Source organism: Nelusetta ayraudi, unplaced genomic scaffold (assembly GCF_046127955.1).
Source record: "Nelusetta ayraudi isolate G7.1 ecotype Tasmania unplaced genomic scaffold, CSIRO-AGI_Nayr_v1 ptg000122l, whole genome shotgun sequence".
NCBI lineage: Eukaryota > Metazoa > Chordata > Actinopteri > Tetraodontiformes > Monacanthidae > Nelusetta > Nelusetta ayraudi.
The window spans coordinates 176,308-196,882 of NW_027466172.1; the positions used below are offsets into that span (position 1 = coordinate 176,308).

The following is a 20,575-nucleotide window of genomic DNA, read 5'->3' on the forward strand; positions in this document are numbered from 1 at the left end:
AGTGCCCTTTGTGACATCACGAGCAGATCGGTACAAGTGTGGGTTTTAGGACACGCTCTGAAAAGGTGGAACAAGGGAACTAAAATCCTGTGCACACTATGAAGACGAGCACAACTTACTCAGCATGAAAACTACAACTATATAGCACTCCATGACTGCCTGCCTTCGCTGCTCTGCTCTCTGTAAACACACACGGCCTTTAGCATCTTTCGCCTTTAGCACCTAATGCCCTCGTGTCTCCCAGGTCTCAGTGTTTTTGGCACAAATCCCCTGCTCCCCTGTGCCTCTCTAATGGTAACGCTCGCCAGGTTTTTCTGGCAGCCGCAGTCTCACAGTCACGCGCGGGCTCTCTGGAGATTAGTCCGACATATTTTTCTTTTTTCTCAAGCCCAGATGCTTCTGCCTGTACCTTGGTGGTTCCATCTGCATTTCTTTTTCTAACAAAGGGGCTGTATTATGAAAGATAGACTTTCCAGCTCTTTAACCCTCCTGTTATGTTGCGGGTCAACTTGACCCGTTTTAAAGTTTGAGGATCTAGGAAATACAGTTGAAAATATTTTTTCAGTATGAAACTTCTTCTGCTTGCCTTAATTAGTGTAAACGATATATAAAATGAAAATGTTTTTTCTCACATATTTGCAACCACCAAAAAAGATAAACTATCAGGCGCATTTGCACTGCTTCCCTCGTCTCCCCGGCATGAGCTGCTGCTGCCACCTATTCAGCATGACGGGAAATATAATTGCGTCCCTTCTGCCCCTGCGTTGTTTACCCCCAATGCCCCCCAATGCCCCAATGTTTATATTACATAGATACTGTTCGGGTCCCGGCAGTCAAAATGGAGGTAAAAGGGTGTCAGAAATGTCAGACTATTTGTTCTTTCTTTTCAACTGTAAGACAAATTTCACCTTAATCTCTCCCCCTCACACACACACACACACACACACACACACACACACACACAGGTGTTATGACTTTTGACGTGAATCATTTATGTTCTCGTGATAAAACTTCACCTGCATTCAGTAGAGACTCAATGGGACCTGCCCATTAGTCCGACCTCCCATTAGTTCGACGAATTGCCCTTTGGTCTAACCTCCCATCAGGGTTAGGGTTACACTTTTGGTTAGGGTTAGGAGAGGTTGGACCAATGGGCAATTTGTCGGACTAATGGGAGATTGGACCAATGCCATGCTCCCCATTCATTAGGGGAGGGGAAAAACAAAAGATTATCTGCATGGGAGTGCTACCAATATTAGTCTGCCAGGCAGACCTTTACAAAATGCACCTGCCAAGGACGCAGTGAGGGAGATCCAGAAGAGGACTACACCAAGCACACCAGTGTGTGAGGTAAGTAAGTAAGTTAGTTTGTGTGTGTATAAGTGTTTGGGAGTGTGTTATGTGTGTCTTGGGATACACCATAGTGAAGTAATCATGGTCCTCTTGTTTCTAGGTTGCTTCTGAGGTGAAAAGAAAGAGAAAGAGGTGCCAGGTCTGCAGGCCATCTGACGAGGGCAAGACAAACATGACCTGTGCCAAATACAAACAATTCATTTGTGATAACATGTCACTCATGTGCTGTGTAGATGGACAGACACACAGACACACAGACAGACACACAGACAGACAGACAGACAGACAGACACACACACACCTTGTTCATATTGCGATTGCATTTTGCTTGTTATTTTGTTCATTTTTGGTTCACAAACACTGCATGTATGTAAAACAAAATGTAAGTGTTATGTTTTATTGTTCTGTAGAACTATTGTGTTTTATATGTTGGTCTTTCAAAAGTAATAAAGTGGTGAAACATGAGAAAAAGTGCAAAAATGCATTTCTTTTAAATGAAAAACGATTAAGTTTTCCTAATTGAACCATTACCTGTTAGGGGTAAGGAACACCATTGCACTAAATATTGACACAATAGTTAGTAATGGAGTTAGTAATAAAATATCAACAATGCTTGTTAGGATTTTTTTTGTTTCTGAAATCTTCAGGAGACTTAAAATCGCATTGGGTCAAACTGACCCGGGAACATCATTGCTGTTCCTGACAAACGAACATAACAGGAGGGTTAACAACATGTGGTTTTGCATTACTGGTGTGCCAACAAGCACACCAAATAGGAACGCAGACAAATTGAGCATTTCTAGATGGATTGCTGTTACTGGGCTAAAACAAGCTGTTTGAATTGTTTTGCTCCACTCTCTCCATCATAAGTGCAGCTGATGATCAGAGCAACTTCACTGCAGACTTTTTCTAATGTGGGCGACACACAACTGAATGAGAGCTAGCAGTTCGCTGCTAGCTTGCGCTAGAGGCGAGCGCCTGACCAATCACAATAGAGTGGGCTATTCCAATGCAGCGCTATGGGTGAAGCAAGTAGGGGAGGGAGGGATCGACCCAAAACAGCCTCCTCAGGCTGAGTGAGAGAGACTCCTGTTCGGTAAGGACTGCAGGAATGTTTTCACCAAACAAACCTTGTTGGAATTGGACCACCAAGATGAATCAATTAAATGTGAAAATGTCCACAAAAGGGGGCCCTTTCATTAGAGCTGTGATATGTTTAATTGTGATGCATTCCAGAAACTACTTTACCTCCAACTTTTGACACATGCCTAGACACACACACACACACACGCCTGTCTTCACTCTTTTCACCCGACCCGTCCAAACTTTCTTTTTAACCCAGTGTCAAGCTCATCGGCAGCATCACCAGTAATTGGGAAGATAGATTAGACGCAATGCCGGAGGAAGCTGTCTGCCTAGTGTCTATTTTAGATTCAAAACACCACTATTAAAACCCACTAATACCATTGCAATGACTACAATCACTTAAAAAATTTTGCAAAGTCTTTGAAATCAGTCTGATCTACTGACAGATAACCACACATGTAGAAAAAGATGGGTTAGCTGCTGCCATAATGGAAACATCTTGTATATTATCATGCTTAATTCATTGTCAGGTTCTCCAAATCATTAAATAGTTTGTCAACAAAGGCAATTTCCTTTTGGGACACAGGAGTGATCACAAGATGCTTTGATTTCCTTTTGGTCAATGTGAGAGAATTACGTGTTCAGTGCTTTCCAGCATATCTAATTCTCTTGTACTTTATCACAAGAACATCTCTCGTTCATGGAAACTGGTCGAGACAACTCGTTTATTGGCCATCATCACCTGCCAACTTTGGCATTTTAGTCTTATTCGTTGATTTTACCACAGCTGCTTTCATTAGCGGGGCGTTTAGGCCGCACAGTCACCTCCTGTTTTCTTCCTCCACCTTTTGTAGGCCCATCGATTTGTGGTCACCTCATGTCTTTCCTGGGAGGCTATTCATGAAGGCAGTTGCTGAGCTGCAGACTTACCCTTTGATTGACTAATGACGATGGGGGGTGGGGGGGGGGTGGGGGGACAACCTCCCTAGCCGGCCGACACATGAATGCATCACTGGGATTGTCTTTCCCAGATGGTGTGGGATCGATAACGGAAGGATCAACGAGTGCCGACAGGCAGCCCGACGCGTTCTCCTCTCAATGCGCCATGGTGTGGCGCCGTCGTCAAGGACTGGAATCGACCTCTCCGCGCTTGACTTCGGGACCTTGTGTGCTGCTGGTGTGTGACTCAACATCTCTGCCGACCTCCTCTTCCATGGCGGGCCCCCCCCCGCCCCAGTCGAGCTGTGCTCTCACTCTGCTGCCGTGGAGGGTTCCGGCAATCACTCGGCTGGCTGCACATTGTTTGCACAGACACCTGTGATTGCGCCCTTGAGTCGTGTGTGCTTGTTATGAGTGATGGCAGAGTGCGTCATGCTTGAATCTACGACTTTCTCCTGCAGGACCCAAAAGGTTTTAATTTTTTCATTATTTTTTCAGGAAATGGTGTTGTTTTATTCAGTCTTTCATTCAGTCTCATTGACAACTGCAGATAACACACAAACATCACTGCTGTGCCTATTCTGAACACATTTTTAAAGGTCTTGGACCATGTGGCCATGGTGATCATGACACTGGTACACTGAATACATTGTATTTCGCACTATCTACCAGCAGTCACTGTCTTTGTCAACGTTGGAATTTCTATACGTTTATTTTTTTCCCCAAGGAAGCAGATAATGATGCAAGAACAGGTAGTCCTAACTTTTACTTTGCAATACCTCTGAAAACAACAGCCGAGGCACTCAGTTGAAGCGTTTTTATCAGTCTGCAGGAACAAAGGGGAGGTGATGAGGTGGTAGGCCGGACAAGGTCGGAAAGTTGTTGCTTTTTTTCTTGTGTGAACATATTCAGACTGAAAAAAAAAAAAAAAATCACATGGAAACAAAGATAAAGTCCAAGCATGACATGATAGTTCACACTTCCCCATTACACTGAATTTATTTTACAGGTCTTGAAAAAGAAACTCATCATGAATGTATGGATGAGGGAAAAAAAATACCTTTTCGTGAGAGATGGCTTGGCACATCATTTCAATTCCAAAGTGGTCAAACACATGTTTATATATATGTGTATATATATATATATATATATATACTCACACACACACACACACATATTTATATATATATATATATATATATATTTATATATATATATATATATATATAAATATATATATATATATATATATATATTTATATATGTGTATACACACACACACAAACATATATATGTTTATATATATGTGTACACACACACACACACACACACACACACACACACACACATATATATATATGTGTATACACACACACACACACACACACACACACACACACACACACACATATATATTTTAATATATATATATATTTATATATTTCTTCTTTTTTTTCCTGCTTGAAAGAAATTCTCATCCTGGTGCAAGAGATGTGTCATGGCTCCGAGTCAAGCCCCGCTGTTCTTTGGTGCATGACTAAAGTCTTGGCAAATCCAGGCGGTGGTAGGGAAAAAAAAAGTCTCTTCACACAGAATATCCTCCACTGCCTTTGTTCTTTTAAATCACAAATCCTGTCTAGGTCTGGCAACACAACTGGCAATGCAGCCACTGTGCCAATCTCAGAACGGCAGAAACCATTCATTCTCAGCAACAGGGCCGGTTCTCGGCATAGGCAGGGTGGGGCAATGGCACCGCCCCCCGTACCCACTGCGCTCCCCTCCTGCCCCACCTACCTCTTGTTTGTAACTTTATAATGACGACGCCGGGAGGTGGGGCGCCGACCGAGTAGGTACACGGGAGAGGTGAGTGGAGTAGGCGGTCGTTAATGTGGACTGAGATCGCATTCTGTTCACACGTCCGTGACGAATGCTATTCGATGCTATGCGAAGCATCGAAACCACCTCCCCGAGGTGGTTCGAGTGATCGGATGACAATACGGATTTGGACTGTTTGCACTTGGTTACTTAGTGTGATTTTTGCCGACCGGAATACGAAAAATGCTTGAAATGACCAAGTGCAAACAGGGCCATTGTCCCACTAACTCATCCTCTCTTCATCCAGTTTTTTTCAAGTAAATACTTGTGTACTTGCTCAGCGGGCTGCTGCTCCTTTAAGAGTGAGGTTCGGCAAACGCGGGGGAGAAAACTCACTCAGATTTAAGCCTGAGTGCAAATAACTACTCCAGTCTGACTTATTGTGACTAATCTGATTGTTTAAGCCACAATTATTTAAATAAGATTTTAGCGCAAAACTTGTTGATCATTTAATAAAAAGGGCGGTAAAAATTGAAGATTTTTTAAATGCCAAAATAATTCTTGATCATCAGATTTCACAGCCTTTGAGCTGCTACCGCTGCGCTACTGCAGAGAGACTGGCCACCACATTGCCTCGGGACTGGGGAAGTAGTTTTATTGCTTTGTTGCTGGAATTCCCCAGTTTCAAAACAAAAATGGGGAAAAAAAGTTGTTCAATTTGTTCCTTGTCGCTTTTTGACAATAACCCCACAGGGTTCTGGAAAAAGACAATAGGCCAACACTGGCAACGCTGTTTAAAACTCACTTTTGCTTCTCTCTTAACCCTTCCTGTTGCTTCATGCTCAGGCTGTGACTGGCCGCTCTTCTGTCTCCTGCCTCTTTATCCTCGAAGGACAGTGACTCATTCCTTGATGCTGAGGCTGAAATGGTCACATTCCAATCTTATAATATCAGCAATCAAGCTACATTGCAAGGTTAGATGATACATTACACAAAAATATCAAACAAACTTCAACAAGCCTCTCAAACACAATTGAGCATCTAGTGATTGGGTAGTGTTTGCTGCACAATAATTTGCAGTCGTGCTGTGAACCAGAATAGTTCTGCAGATAACGGCCAAACCGTTTTAGTGAGGTGATACATGTTACTGTCAAGCTATTCCCTGGAGGAAATAAAAGAGCAAATTTAGAAGGATCATTGTCACTTCTAAATGTCCTTGTATCTATATTTTCGACGACAGAGCTTAAACAGATATTTCATGGGCCTCGTAAATTTGTTTCAAAAGATCCCAGGAGCAAGCAAATTGTTACATAACCAAAATGCTGTGGGACAGTGTTTACTTTGATTTCATCGTGGATGAATTTGATGCTTTACATCGTTATCTAAATAGCAGCAGCACAAGAGAATTAAAAAAAAAAAATGTTCCTAATAAACAATGTGCAAAAAGTAGAAGATCTCACACAATTTATTCCAAACCCTTTACAACAGGGATGAGTTCAAAAAGCGCCAGTTGTCCCAGCGGAGAGTAAACAGCTTACACCAGCAAAGGCAGAGGAGGCCTGACATCTTCCCAGCGAAGAGGCTCCTGGTGTCTTTATCAGGATGTGAATTAAAAATGTGCATATTTCACCTGCTTCACTCCATTAAAAACACTTCTCGGTTTTTCTTCCTGATTCTTTGTATTATTATTTTCTTTGACGCAATTCCCCCCAAGGGTAATGTTATATTCCTAATCTATTACATTAATTGAAAGTGTTGGCCAAGAATTCAGAATTTCAAATTATTATTATTTGGCTGTAATTATCTCTTGATCTTGATCTCTCTCATTCATTAACAGACTTGAAAGGCACAGCTTCCTCAAGGTACAAAGCCTTTTCATCATTTAATATTTAAATATCTTTTAGGTCCTTAAAAAGAGTTTTGGCTTCGTCTCGCCTTCAAATCAATGTTTAAATTTGGCAAATCACAAAATATCTTTCAAATCAGCACAAAACTAATTCATTCATTCATTCATTCATTTTCCATACCCGCTTAGTCCCGAGCTCAGGGTCACGGGGGTCTGCTGGAGCCTCTCCCAGCTGTCATAGGGCGAAGGCAAGGGGACACCCTGGACAAGTCGCCAGTTCATCGCAGGGCCCAAAACCAATTTAAATGTTTAAAGAAACAAATCCACAATTGGAATGAAGCTGAATTTGGAATAAGTCAATTTGCAAAAGGTGGTCTTTATTACATTGACATCTTAAAGCCAAGTGTATTTGAACAGTTGTCTTCATCCCTGACTAGCACTTATTGTTTTCAAGAAACTATGTTCACAGCTTTGTTCATTCATGTATTTCTCATCAATGTCTGACACATTTACCATACAATTTTGTGATGACACTATTGCAAAGCTCCAGATAAGGCTTTGCCATAGTAGCTGAGTTGGTTTTGTTGGCATAAACACATGCATAGTGGAAACTTGAAGACTGAACAAAAATATTTTATCATAATTATTTTGACCGAGTCTGATGTCCTGGCTGTAGCAGAGACATTTGTTGTTAACAAATTATTTTTGGTTTGACGTTTGTAATAATCTTGATCCAACTTGAAAGGCCTCAGAACTTCAGAAAGAGACTTCGGAAAAACTCAGGATCAATTCTTACTGTTTTTATGTTGAATATATATATACATATATTATTTATTTATTTATTTTTAGCTCTTATGGCAGGAGTTTTTGCAGCAGGTATCACCGGGTTGAAAACCTAAACAAGGGTCTAAACACATTAGAACATCAAACATCTCCACATACAACCAACATAATTACAATAACTGAAAGCCAGGTTACCAGCAGTGTCTCTGAAGTCCTGTGTTCTGTGTGGAGTGAGTCACTTTTGTACTGGTGGTTGATTGTGATCTGGTACAGGTGTAGTGCTGTGTACAAATGCTGTGTCTCAATTCAGGGTCTGCACCCTTCAGACCGAGTGTCCTCCGTCTGAAGGAAGCGTTCTTCGAGTACCCGGAACTAGAAGGACGGACCAAACCCCGCCTCCCTGGTAACCACTTGGTACGGTCTAGCCTTCGGCGTATTTCCTCGTTTCGTCACCGCCGTTCCCTCCGGCTGGCCAACCCCGGAAGTGACGTTTTTATAGTATCAAGCTAACCATTGGTTCGCCATCTAACGATGCCACTGGATGATCAAATAAGTTAAATCCTACGTTAAAAACTGGATACTTTATGTGAGACTTCAATATTTAAATTTCTATGTTGTGTCTTAGCCAGTACATGCCGCTAATTTCAGCTGACTTTCCAGGATCCTACGATGATTTGCAGCAGCACGCAAAGCATCATGGGATACACAAGTACGCGAAGGATAGTAGCGGTGCATCCTTGCAATCGGCTAAAACGAGTGCGTATTTCCGAGTGCGCATTTTGAGCGTCCTAAGCACCCTTGGGAATTGGGACGAGCCTTCGCGCAGTGCTATGACGCAACCTCCTTTCAAAATGCGTACTTCAAGGATGCAGACCTTGAATTGAGACACAGCAAAAGTGTGGTGACGTGGGCAAAGTTCAGGTTGGGCTCTTTGCCGCCAACTGGTGGACAGGTGCCGAACTGCAACTGGCCTCTGCCAGCACAGTTGTGCAGCTGTCACCGTTTTCTGCCAATCAGATCTGGATTATCGTTCCATGTGACGCAGGAAAAGCAGGAAGGAGGAAGCTTGTTCTCCTTGCTGTTCGGCAGGTGCCTGAAGAGATTTCACACAAGCCTGTTGGTACTTTGTACGATAAACAAGAAATGATCAACCCATGCTGATATTGTGGGGACACAAGCTGATGATGGGATGCACAACCTCCCTGAGTTGAATTGCCTTGAATCTCATGAGAGATAAAAAAACAAAACAAACAAAAACAAAAACAAACAACAACAACAGCAACAACATTCACTAAAGCAGATGATGGCAGTCCCGTGATCACGTGTCAAGGAGGAATGCATAGTTATTGGACAATTATTTATGGTTCTGGCGCATGAACACCTAAATGAGGTGTCCTGCATTTGTTTACTCATTCATTTGGTGAAGGAATGGACGGGAGGTTCAATGTGATCAGCTGGCAACCTGCTGAGTGGCTGCAGGTCCACATTCAATGTGACCTGCGAGTCAATCTCCAAATATCAACAGTGATTTACTGCAGAGGTGTGGGGGGGAAAAAAAAAAAAAAAAAAAAAAAAAATCAAACTGAAAGAATTTAAAGACTGCACTCCAATTTCAACCCTTCATCGTCAATTGTATATTCCTCATTACAACAATTCTTTGTTGTAGCAACACAATCAGTTATATGCAGGATTCTTTTTTTTCCCTTCTATGCAACTATTTTATTATGTAACATCTTTGTTTTAATGGAGGGGAACTTATTTCGTCTCAATTAAGTAGATCGTGGGAAGAAATTGTTTTTAGTCAGCCCTGAGCTGTCTGCTGCTTTTGGCAGGAGCCAAAAAAAGAGAAGGTTTAAACTTGGTGCTTTCCTTGGAAATCGTTCCAACTCAGCCCAGTCATCACCGCTGTGCCCATATATCGCCGAGTTGACAGTGTGCTCTGTCGGATGGAATTCACTGGCTCCAGTAGTGAGGAGTGGCCGACATAATGGGCTGCGTGAGTGAGGCGAGGGACATAATGTCACTTATTATTTTTGGCAGCTTAGTGGGTTTAGTTGATTTTCTAAGTGTCTGTGCTGGAAACAGAGAGCAAGACAGATGATGTCCTCAGTGGGAGTGGAGGGTGGGGGCGTGGAGGGCAGAGTGGGCACTAAATCTAGAAATGAGTTCCACAACACAGTCCCAACCCAAGAAACCCGAGAAAGATGAAGGATCTTTGAGAAATGCAGAGTAAACTCTGTGAAATTAAGTGCGTTTAAAATCACTGTAGTTTTTCAGCAAGCGATGTGCTCCATCAACGTGCTGCCGCTGTAGTGCAACAACGCTGACGATAAGAAAAACAAACGTTGCGGCGTGCTGACAGAGGCGGAGGTCTGGGCTGAATAAGATTTTTTTCCGCACTGTTCAAATATTGATTTCTTCCGGTCCAGAAATGACTGTTGTGCAATCCAGCTGATAGAGAAACAATTTGGGAAATTACAACCGCAGCGGAGATGTGTGTTTACAAGATTACGCAAAGTGATAAAGTAAGTGATAAAAAACACTCTCTTTCTTTGTCCTGTGAAAGATTTATGGCCTGTTTGTTTGCTCTATCCAAGTTGCCCTTTTCCAACATATTGGGCCCGTCTGTCTTCTTAACAAGTGGCCGCATGAGTTATGTGCATGATGCGGCGGGGATATTTGAAAGTGCACCACGGCAGAGACCTTTTCCTGCACCGCAATTGATTTTGGTGACTTGCAGTTTTTTTAAAAATCCCAATACAGATTTTCCAAACGTCACACCCCTGGGCTTTTCCTTAAAACACTTATTTAGTGGATGCCGCTCCATCTGCTGCAAGCTGTATTGATAAAGCATTTAGCCTTATTTGAGTTGTTCATCATTTTTTCATTTTGACCCGGCTTGATGGGGCGTCTTAAAATTCCTGAAATTTATTCCACTTGTACGAGAGAATCAAACCCTGTCTCCACAAAGGGGTAATGCAGTAGTGGGAAAGAGTCTTCTGACTGTTTTAACAATCAGAAATACTATCAAGAAATATTCGTCTTCCTCTTGTTTATTGTTAGCAGGAAAAAAAAAAACACTGGATGTGTGGTGAGGTGCATTTTCTTGCCAGAGCATCCTGGACAGAACGGTGCACGTGCAGAAGGGGTCGTGTGCGTTGTGGCTGACTGTACTAAAAGAAATCAAAATTGTAATTGTAATTGTAATTGTAAACTGTAAAGCAAAGAGGAAAACAGCGTGACATGGCACGTGTGACTGTCTGACATCACCTTTGGCTACAATTGTCTTGCCAACGCTTCAGTGAAGAGCAAAACCTGATTTTCTTGGAGCCTACTAAAAAAAAAATAAAGTGAAAATCTTTGAAAAGAAAAGAACAATTAAAAAAAAAAACCTTCACTGATGTTCTTTCTAAATTCTTTCTGAAGTTACAAACTCTGCTGAAACGGCCTTTTGGTGTTGGAATGCCAAGTGGATTTCATGGAAATCCCAAGACTCACTGAATGTGCTCTCTATTAAACTTTGAGAAGGTAAACGAGTAGGATTTCACGATTGAAGCCTTTGTCACGTAACATCACTGGTTGGTTGCACAGACACAGTTATCTTAATCTCCGCTGCGTCTCAGAACTGACTCTCTGAAACTCTTCTGTTATGACGAGGGTTGGAGGAGACAGGGATCAAGTGTGAAATTGTAAACTGTGTCGACTGAGTCTGATGCGGAGTGACGCAGAATGGGATGTCATATCTTGGATTCCCTCATGTTCCAAGAGCCTCGTCTCCAGCCCACAAATAATCATTTGCAAAGGTTTCCCTTGCAACTTTTCAGGCGAAAAACAGCTGCGAGGAGATACAATTCTTTTTCTGACTTTCTCTCCGTGTTTCTTCTTAATTGACTTTTTAACAAGGCCCTGTTTGACCAGCAATACCCCTTCGCTTCCAACACCATTCACACGCGCTAATCATGCACAGCAACACACGCGCAACCTCTGTGTTTGGCCGAGTTGAGAAAACTCATTAAAAGTGTGTGTGTGTGTGTGTGTGTGTGTGTGTGTGTGTGTGTGTGTGTGTGTGTGCGCGTGTGTGTGTGTGTGAGTGTGTGTGTGAGAGAGAGAGAGAGAGAGAATGGGGGACGGGCGTGCAAACAACTCCCAATTTCTGAATCAATGAGCTATGAGGTGAGCAGCATAAATGAACAATATGTTTGGTTTGTATGCATGATGATGCCCAACACTGGCTCTCAGTCAGAGGAGGTCAGAGATTTATAAAAAAATAAAAAAGAAAGAAAGAAAAAAGAGCCTTGAGTGGATTTCAAGTCAAGCATTTTAAGCCGTGTGACAGAATTAACTTTGTAAAGTGTTTTCTACACATTTATTTCATGAAAATAACAACGGAAAACGGACCGAGATCGTAATTTCACTTCAAAGCACCTTGGTTTTTGTTCCAGTGACGTGGACATTTAACATGCATTTTAAATATTGTTGTGACTAAAGAAAATGGAATACCTGACACCTTTGACACCCTTTTTTTTAAAAAAAAAAAAAAGAAAGAAAAAACTTTAACTTTTAATTTGCTCAAAAATGATCACTCTCAAGTTTAAAGTTTGGATTGACAGCAGCAATGACAACTCACAGCACGCTGCTGACGAATCAGGCAGACACAACTTCAAGGTTTTTTTGATGTGTGACATTGACTGGTCGGCTTATCTGCTCATAAAGCAGCAACCGACAGCAGAGCCTTCATGAGTTTCTCATCACTCATTACACAGCGGCACCTGCCACTGTGCTGCAGTGCTGGTGAGGTTACAGGGAGTAGATACAAAGGTGAAGGTGAAAGTGCGTGTTCTTGCAGGTCGGAAGTGGCGCTGACCCAATCTAATCCTAATCCCTACGCACACCAACCCTAACCCCAAATTTAATCCTAACGTCAATCCTAATTCTGAAGTCAAGGCCTAACCCACAAGTCCAACATTTACCCTAATCCTACCCCAAACCTAACGCTAACCCTTACCCTAACCCCAACTCTAACCTCAATCCCCAACCCCAAACCTAATACCAACCCTAACCCTAAAATCAGAGAGACAGAGTTACTTAATCCTTTTTTCTTTTTCTTTTTTGGCATGGGGGGTTTCTTTGGGATTGCCTAACTCTAGGTTTTGTACTAGGAGCTTTTTGTGTTATTTTTCTAAGGGGGTCCCCAACGAGATGCCAATGCTATATGGGGGCCATGGTGTGGAAAAGTTTGGGAAGCCCTGGTCTAGCCCACCCCTTCATGGACAGCGCTTTTGCTGCTTGATGTTTCGTATTTTCATGCACCGGTTTCTGCAGGTAGAGGTTAAATTCCACTCCAGTCACCATGCTTGAAAACAGAAATTCTAATTTTCTTCTTTTTCTTTTTATTTCATGCTTGCTAATATCTCAGATGATAAAAGGTGATGGGAGGTTTTCTGGCAGCCCTCCACAATGTGATGTAGTCTACTAAGACAGGACTGACTTTATTTTTTTCCTTTTGCCTCAAGCAGGTTCCATGGTGCAGCAGCCGGCATACTGAATCCTGAGAACTGCAGGCTGACGCTAAACTTATTTCATTGAAAGGATAAATTTATATCTTCTCCTGCTGCTGAGCGCTCCAGGTGTGTGGCGGGAAAATCTGTTCACTTACTGCTGAACAATTCATGTGATTCGAAGCGTTGCTATAAAACTTCCAAAGTACCTGGGTGCCCCTCTCTGTGGAGAATCATATATTTTTTTTTTTCTTCACTGACATGGACACAGACTTAGAGGTGTTGTAATTGTTCAGTCATCAAATAAAATGCATTATGTTGGACCGTTGAAGACATTTTCACAGAGGTGCTCCTCTGCTTCCTCTTTTCCCCTCCTTCTGTCCTCTTGTTGGCTCATTTATCTGCTCGAGACCCCCCCCCCCCCCCTAAAAAAATAAATAAATAAATAAAATAAATAACTTGGATTTCTGCAGCCACCCCCAGGGGTTTGGCCAGTCTACTTTTATTAAGGACTGGAGGGGAGGTGGTTGACCCTGTTGATGTTATCCTTCTCCTCTAAAGTCCGTGCTATCTCTTTGAACACACTTTATCTTCCCATCTTTGCATCTTTGAAATCAACTGGCGAAAAGGAAGGTGCCCGATTCGGTTGCCACAAATACAGGCTGAAAATAAAAAAGAAGAAAGTAGGAAAATAAAATATGTTGACATGACTAAATCAATGAATGAATAAAAAGACCAAAAATAAAATCATCAATGAAATAAAATAAGAAGGTAAACAGAATAAAATAAAAAAACAAAACAAATCAAATAAGAAAATAAAGATAAAGATAATAAAAAAAACAATTAGAGCCTCACGCAGCATGCCTTGAATTAACAGAGGGACAAAGGGCTGAAGAAGACATAGGAAAAGCCCAGCAACCATTAATGAAAGCTGAGAAACAGAGAGAATCAGGAAGGCAGGCAGTCAGGCAGGCAGCCAGGCAGGCAGCCAGCATTGTGCCGTGTCCCAGCTGATGGAGGAAGCAAAGCAAAGAGACTGACAGACTTCAAGGGAGCTGAGAGAGACATTCTCACTTTCATCCCGCCGCCCTTTTGCTCTCAACGGAGCAAATAGGACTCGTGTGACATGACGTTTGGCTCCAGTGGGCACCGGCTGCTACAGACGAGCAATGACATGTAATTCAATTTTTTTGATTTTTTTTTTTTTTTTGCATCTGCGGCTGTACACTCTGCTGTTGTTGTTGTTGTTGTTGTTGTTGTTTTTGTTTTTTTTGTTGCACAGGAATCAGAGCTGGGACTCTACCACACCCAGAGGACAGCGGATTTCATATTTGATAGTGAAAACGCCTTCTGGCAGTCTTCTGCCAGCGCCTTGATTTGAATAGACACGAGCTGCTGTGGAGGATTGAGGGATAAAAAAAGAAGAAAAAAAAACAGTCTGCAGGAGAGAAGCGACTGGAGCCTCCGCTAGAAACAGATGCAAACTCTGCATTCTGCTTCGGCAAACCCAGATGTATGGAAAGAGTGAGGTAATGCCACAAAAAGAGGAAACAAGTTGGAGCTCAGTCTCAGTTGAAAAGCACCAGAGAGTGGCTCTCGGAGGGCCTAGTTTCTCTTACACTTGCTACACTTTATATAGATAAGGCTGCAAAGCACAGTGGCTCCTACATGTTTTCTTCCTATGCGCCATTCACTTTTTGTAGATCTTCTTAGCATTGACATAAATCCCTGATGGGGAAGTGCAGCCAGGCCACAGTCAAAGTCAAAACACCGCATTGTTTCTGGTGGAGAGTAAAGCGTCGAGCTCGGTCGCTCTTTTTTCCCCCGAGAGTTCTTCAGGTCAGCATGTGTAAGTACCAGGAAGTGCATCAAACGGGAGAAACGACAACAGCTACATCGACAAAAATAACAGAACAGAACAAACCGAAATTCTAAATTTCATCATAATCAGCACTTTGCCTGAAAAGTCACAAAAAACAACATCATTTGCTAATGCGTCACAATGAAGGTCTGTCGAACTGTGTTTCCAAAGCAACCCTGAATGTGGGTGTGCTCAGTGTTTCGTGACTTTACCACGGCAACACAACTTTAGTGAATTAAGTGGAGAATGCACAGAAGGTCTTACACAGTAAAGATTCAATCTTTTGTTCGCAGTTGACTTTTAAACCTGTAGGTGCCATCATATCTTAGACACTGTGCCTATAAAACTACAATAAAATATACTTAGCTTCTTTAGCCAATACCTCCTCCACGCATGCAGACCTGGCTGCTGACTGAACTCCTTATCTGGAAAGTCAACCCCAAAACAGTCAAATCAGCTTTTTTCATTTTAATTAAAAGAAGAAGAGGACATGGGTAAATGTAACTGCGTAGCTATCATCTCTCCTTTTTTCAACTTCTCTCAATTACTGAGATAATATTTCTTGCTGCCTTCTTAGAAGTCCTGACACATCTGCTCACATTTGATGACTATAAAAAAAAAAGAAAAAAAGAAAAACGGAAGTTCCGACTGAAGGTCCGTCACTGGCAGGTGAAAGCAGAGCTCCGGTTCGCCGACAGCTTTTACGGCGACCTCTGGGCACAGACAACCGCCCCCTCTGCCCCCCTCGTCCCCCCGCAGCCCTCTCCCATCTCACCTCGGTGGCCCCCGCGCTTCTCTTTCATCGCCTCACAGGATTAATCAGAGACATTTATGATAGAGTCGCAAATCAGCAGCCGCGTCTCCTTCTCCTCCCTTTGACCTGAATGCGGAGGCAGCCTCCCCCCTTCCCTTTAGTGGAGCGCCAGGAGAGCACATCAAACGCATGCCCTCTGCACCCCATGCAATGAAAAATAAATCAACAGACAAATGAATAAGTCAGCGCTAAAGGGAAGAAAAACAAAGAGTCTTTAAATTTGGGGGCGGGTGGTGGTGGTAGGAGTGTGGTGTGGTTCTTATCTGCACACGTCAAGTGTCTTTGAACTTTTTCGTGATAATCCGGCAAGCATTTTGAGAGAAACGCCAGGTTCCAGGTCCCTGATCTCATGCAATGTATATTCAGCGTTTGTTTTCTGATCAGCATGAACAGGCAGGCATGGCAGAGGTGTTTTTTATTGTGTACAGCTTTGTTAGGGTTTGCTATCGTTTGCATCGCTCCCTGCAGGGCCACGGATGTGGAATTTAAAGTGCGTGATTCGGTTGCGAGATTTGAGTTGGAACTTTTTTTATTTAGCCGGTGCTGAAGACACATTACAAACACCACAAAAACACACACACACACACGCGCACACGCACACACGCACACACACACACACACACACACACACACACACACTCACACAGCTTGAGATTGCTGGCATGGCAAGTTGACTCGCAAACCTGTTGCCTGTGTGATGAATGTGTGCAACTGTGCAATCAAAACATGTCTGACTTTTATACACCTGACTGTAAACACGTCTCCAACAGCTAATGAAGAAGAGGAGGTAGGCGGAGGACAAAGGTGATGGTAAAAAGTGGCAATATGAAAACACGTGTGTGCACGTAGACATCTTGATACCTCTTTTTTTCCCTTTTAAATGGATTTCTCACAGGCAGTTTTGCATGTTCTACCTGTGTCTATGTGGCTTCTCTCCAGGTTCTCCAGCTTAACCCCACAATCCAGAAAACATGCACGTGAGAGCATATTGGAAACTCTAGACCGTCTGTAGGTGCGAGTGCAAAGGATATTTGTCTTCCTGTGTGGCCCTCGTCCAGGCTGTATCCCTGCCTTTGCCAGCAGATAGCTAGGATACGCTCGCCCACTCCCTGGCGGCCCAGGAGAAACTGGAATAGCAACAGCGGATTGTTCATGTGCTCCTTAAACTGTTGCACTCACAAGAGTTGGGTGCGTTCAGTTGGTTTGACAAATAGCAGTCGCTGTCTGTGATCCATCATCTGGCGCAGTTGGAAAAATGTCTGATTCACAGTTCTGGGGGAAAAAAAAAAAAATCTGCTGTAGGTCATTGTGTTCTCTGAGTCTCTTCAAACCACCCTGAGAATCGCGTGGCGCTTCGTAGCTCGCAGCTTTAGAAATAGCTCTGTCGCCATCACGCCTCCGCCACGGCGTCCAGATGGTCGCACCTGTGCGCACAGCTGCCGGATGGAAGGGAGAAATAAACACAAAGACATTCATTCAGTCAGCAATAAGGGTGTCTTTCAAATCCTATAAAAAGGACTGCGTCACCATTTAAAGAGGGAGCCATTTAGCGTGTAATTAACAGCTCGCGGAGACGACGTGAACCAAGCCGGTCCAGCGTTCCATCGAGCCCAAGTCGGAGTTAGCGGCCCGACCTGTTCCTTTTTCTTTTTTTTTTTTTTGGTTTTCAGCTGAAATATTCCTGCTGAACTCTGCCAGTTGTCTCCTAATCATTTATTCACATCAAATTCAACTATACACCCTCAATAATAGACGCACAGGCAGGGAGGTTACGGCCGCCGGCGTGCAAAAGGCTTCGCAAGCAGCAAAACCTTCCTTGCGCTTTGATCACTGGCTAAGTGCTTCATCAATCACAATCCCACGTAGATCATTAGAGGCTTACAGGGTGACGGGACCAGCCAAAAACATCTACCGCAGACCCCCCCCGCCCCACACACACACACACACACACACACTTCCTCCACCCTCCCACCCCACCTAAAAAAAAACCTTTCATGATGCCCAGGGTTGGCAGTTATCAATGGCATGCGGCGATAAGTGGCACGCTCAGCCGTAGCCATTATTCTGAGCAACTTGCTAGCGTCAAGGGCTTTAAATGACTCAATAGTCAAATCCAATCAATTTTAATTATAGGCCCGAGAAAAGGAAAAAAAAAAAAAGAATGCTGTCACAATGTCTTTTGGGGCAGCCACGAAACACTTTGTACTAAACTGAGATATTTTCTGCTTCTCTTCTGCAAGGATGAGATTGCTCGCACCATTTGGAAAGGAAATTGTCTCCACCAGCTGCCGAGCACTAAATCCAGAACATTTTGAAGTGAGCTTTTTGAGTGAACAAAGTGGTTAATGGGCCAGAGGACTCGATGCAGAGCCATTAAGTGTTTATTGACGTTCCTGGATGCACCATCGAGACGCCTGCCATTTTATTTCGTTGAACGCTGTTTTTTTTTGTTTTGTTTTTTTATCAGACCTAATAATCGTATGTATGACTGGAATTACACCGGAATTCTGCAAGACGTGTGCTCTGAGCACTTCTCCCCTCATCTGTCGCTGTCCATATGGCCCTCTAATGCAGCCACAGCAGATTGAGGATTTCTCTCCCTGGGGGGAATTTTGCGGCTTCATTCAGTTTTCTGCTGGCATCCATTAAAGTCTTTTGTTGATTTTTTTTTTTTTTTTTTTTTTTTGGTAGGCTTTAAAAACTTACACGATACAGTTTTTCCAATTCAGCTTCTTTGTACAAAACACAACAGATGCCTTTTTGTCTTTGCTTTCAGTCCTAGCCAGACTCTGTTGCACCTGTGTTTCTGCCATGCTGTGGATTGATCTAGAATGGCAAAGTTCTACCCTTTACTCACCTAATCTTTGTCTTTGTTATTTATCTAATCCAAAAACAAACAAACAAACAAACAAACAAAACCTTTAAGAGGCATTTGTAAATGTAAATAATGCTTTTTTATTTGTGTTTATGTGGCACATTTGTCTTGAACCTACTTTCCAAGCTTTCAGAGGTGTGCTACCACTGTAACCTTGCCACATTATTAGATTACTGTTATTATCTGTTTTTCAAGTTATCCAACTTGAAAACTACAACTGTCACATTGCATGGTGCATATACTGTATATAGAATTTATTAAATGCCAATGGGTAACATTTGATAACAGCTCGTAACTCCAACATTAGTTTTATTTGTATTTCTCAGATTTTTATATTTGCAACATTGCTATATATACACACAATAATGTGTGTATATATATATACATACATATATTAGTATCAACAAAGTAAAAAGGTTAACTGACTGTTGTAGATTCATATTGTTCATTTTTTTTTTTTCTTGCCTTACTAGAATAACGTGTAATTGGACATCCACGACAATAGATGGCAGTGGCGCTCTTATTGTCAGAGTATGCGCAGGGAGTAGCTATTCGCTCCACGTGTAGGGTCTTTGTGCACCGAGCATGCGCGCACACAGCGTAGAGCAGGAGATATCGAGTGCAGTGAACAAACCCTCGAGACAACATGGAGAAATATCTCACGGTGATGAAAAGAAAGGCAGATATAGACGGACATAATGAGACAAACGAAAGTCTCCCGAAAGCCAGACCAGGAAACATGACGAAGCGCATGAAGCGCCTGGCTTCACTGACCACGGTAAGAGACGAGGAAAGACGTCTCCTTACCGAGTAAATGTGGACCGTGTTTACCCTGTCTAAAAATATCGGCAGCGGACAGCGTGACGCTAAATAAATTAAGGTGCCACTTACAGAGAGTACACCCCAATCACGCTGAGGAGCTGCTTGAGTTTTGTTTTCAGCAGAAACGTGGCGAATATTGTCAACAATCACCCGGCTTTGTGAATGCTACTTCAGTAAACCAGAGACCCCTGACGCAGAGTACTGTTGGTATCATATAAGGTGGCGCGTTTTATATATTGTGCTCCTGAGTTAATGCTGCTGATCAATTTGAATGTATTATTGGTTGATTATATTTTTTCAGATTTAAATAGTTCAATTAGTCGGTATTAAAAAAATGTTTGTAGTTTAAATAAAGATTTCTTTTTTTTTTTTTAATTTCAGGCAAAATTATGCACTTAAAATCTTTTCTGTAATTGTACTATTTATAGTCGCAGCAGAGAGAGAGAGAGAGAGAGAGAGAGAGAGTGTGTGTGTGTGTGTGTGTGGGGGGGTATTTTCTTCCTCCTAAGGGGGGGGGGGCATAACAGAAAATAATTGAGAAGCTCTGCTGTAGATAGAACAAAAGAACCACAGCTATGAAAGGAAAATTGTTGTCTGCCTTTTTACTGGCAAAAACATGCCCCCTTGGCCTTCCTGCGTACGTGCCTCATGGAAACATCGCATTACGTCCGTGCAAGCTTTTTTATTGAGTGAGCCGCAAGGCGTCCACGTGATTGTATGGGCACGGATTTGCTGACAAGAGCCACCGATGATGCAATCCCCCCCCTCCCCCCTCTTCCTCCTTACAAGCGCGCTAAACGTCGGTGCAGATGAGCGCCGGCTTGGATCAAGATGTCATTTCCTCAAATGAAAGCTGGACGTGTGCGCCCCCCCCCCCCCCCCC

The 20,575-nt window shown here is 42.8% G+C and overlaps 1 long non-coding RNA gene across 1 annotated transcript; it reads left to right on the forward strand.

Moving 5' to 3' along the window:
• The first annotated feature begins 1,296 nt into the window (after positions 1-1,296).
• LOC142904135 (uncharacterized) lies at positions 1,297-1,965 on the forward strand. The gene is made up of 2 exons (XR_012929345.1): positions 1,297-1,350; positions 1,454-1,965. It is a non-coding gene; the product is annotated as an uncharacterized LOC142904135 (long non-coding RNA).
• Positions 1,966-20,575: the final 18,610 nt, after the last annotated feature.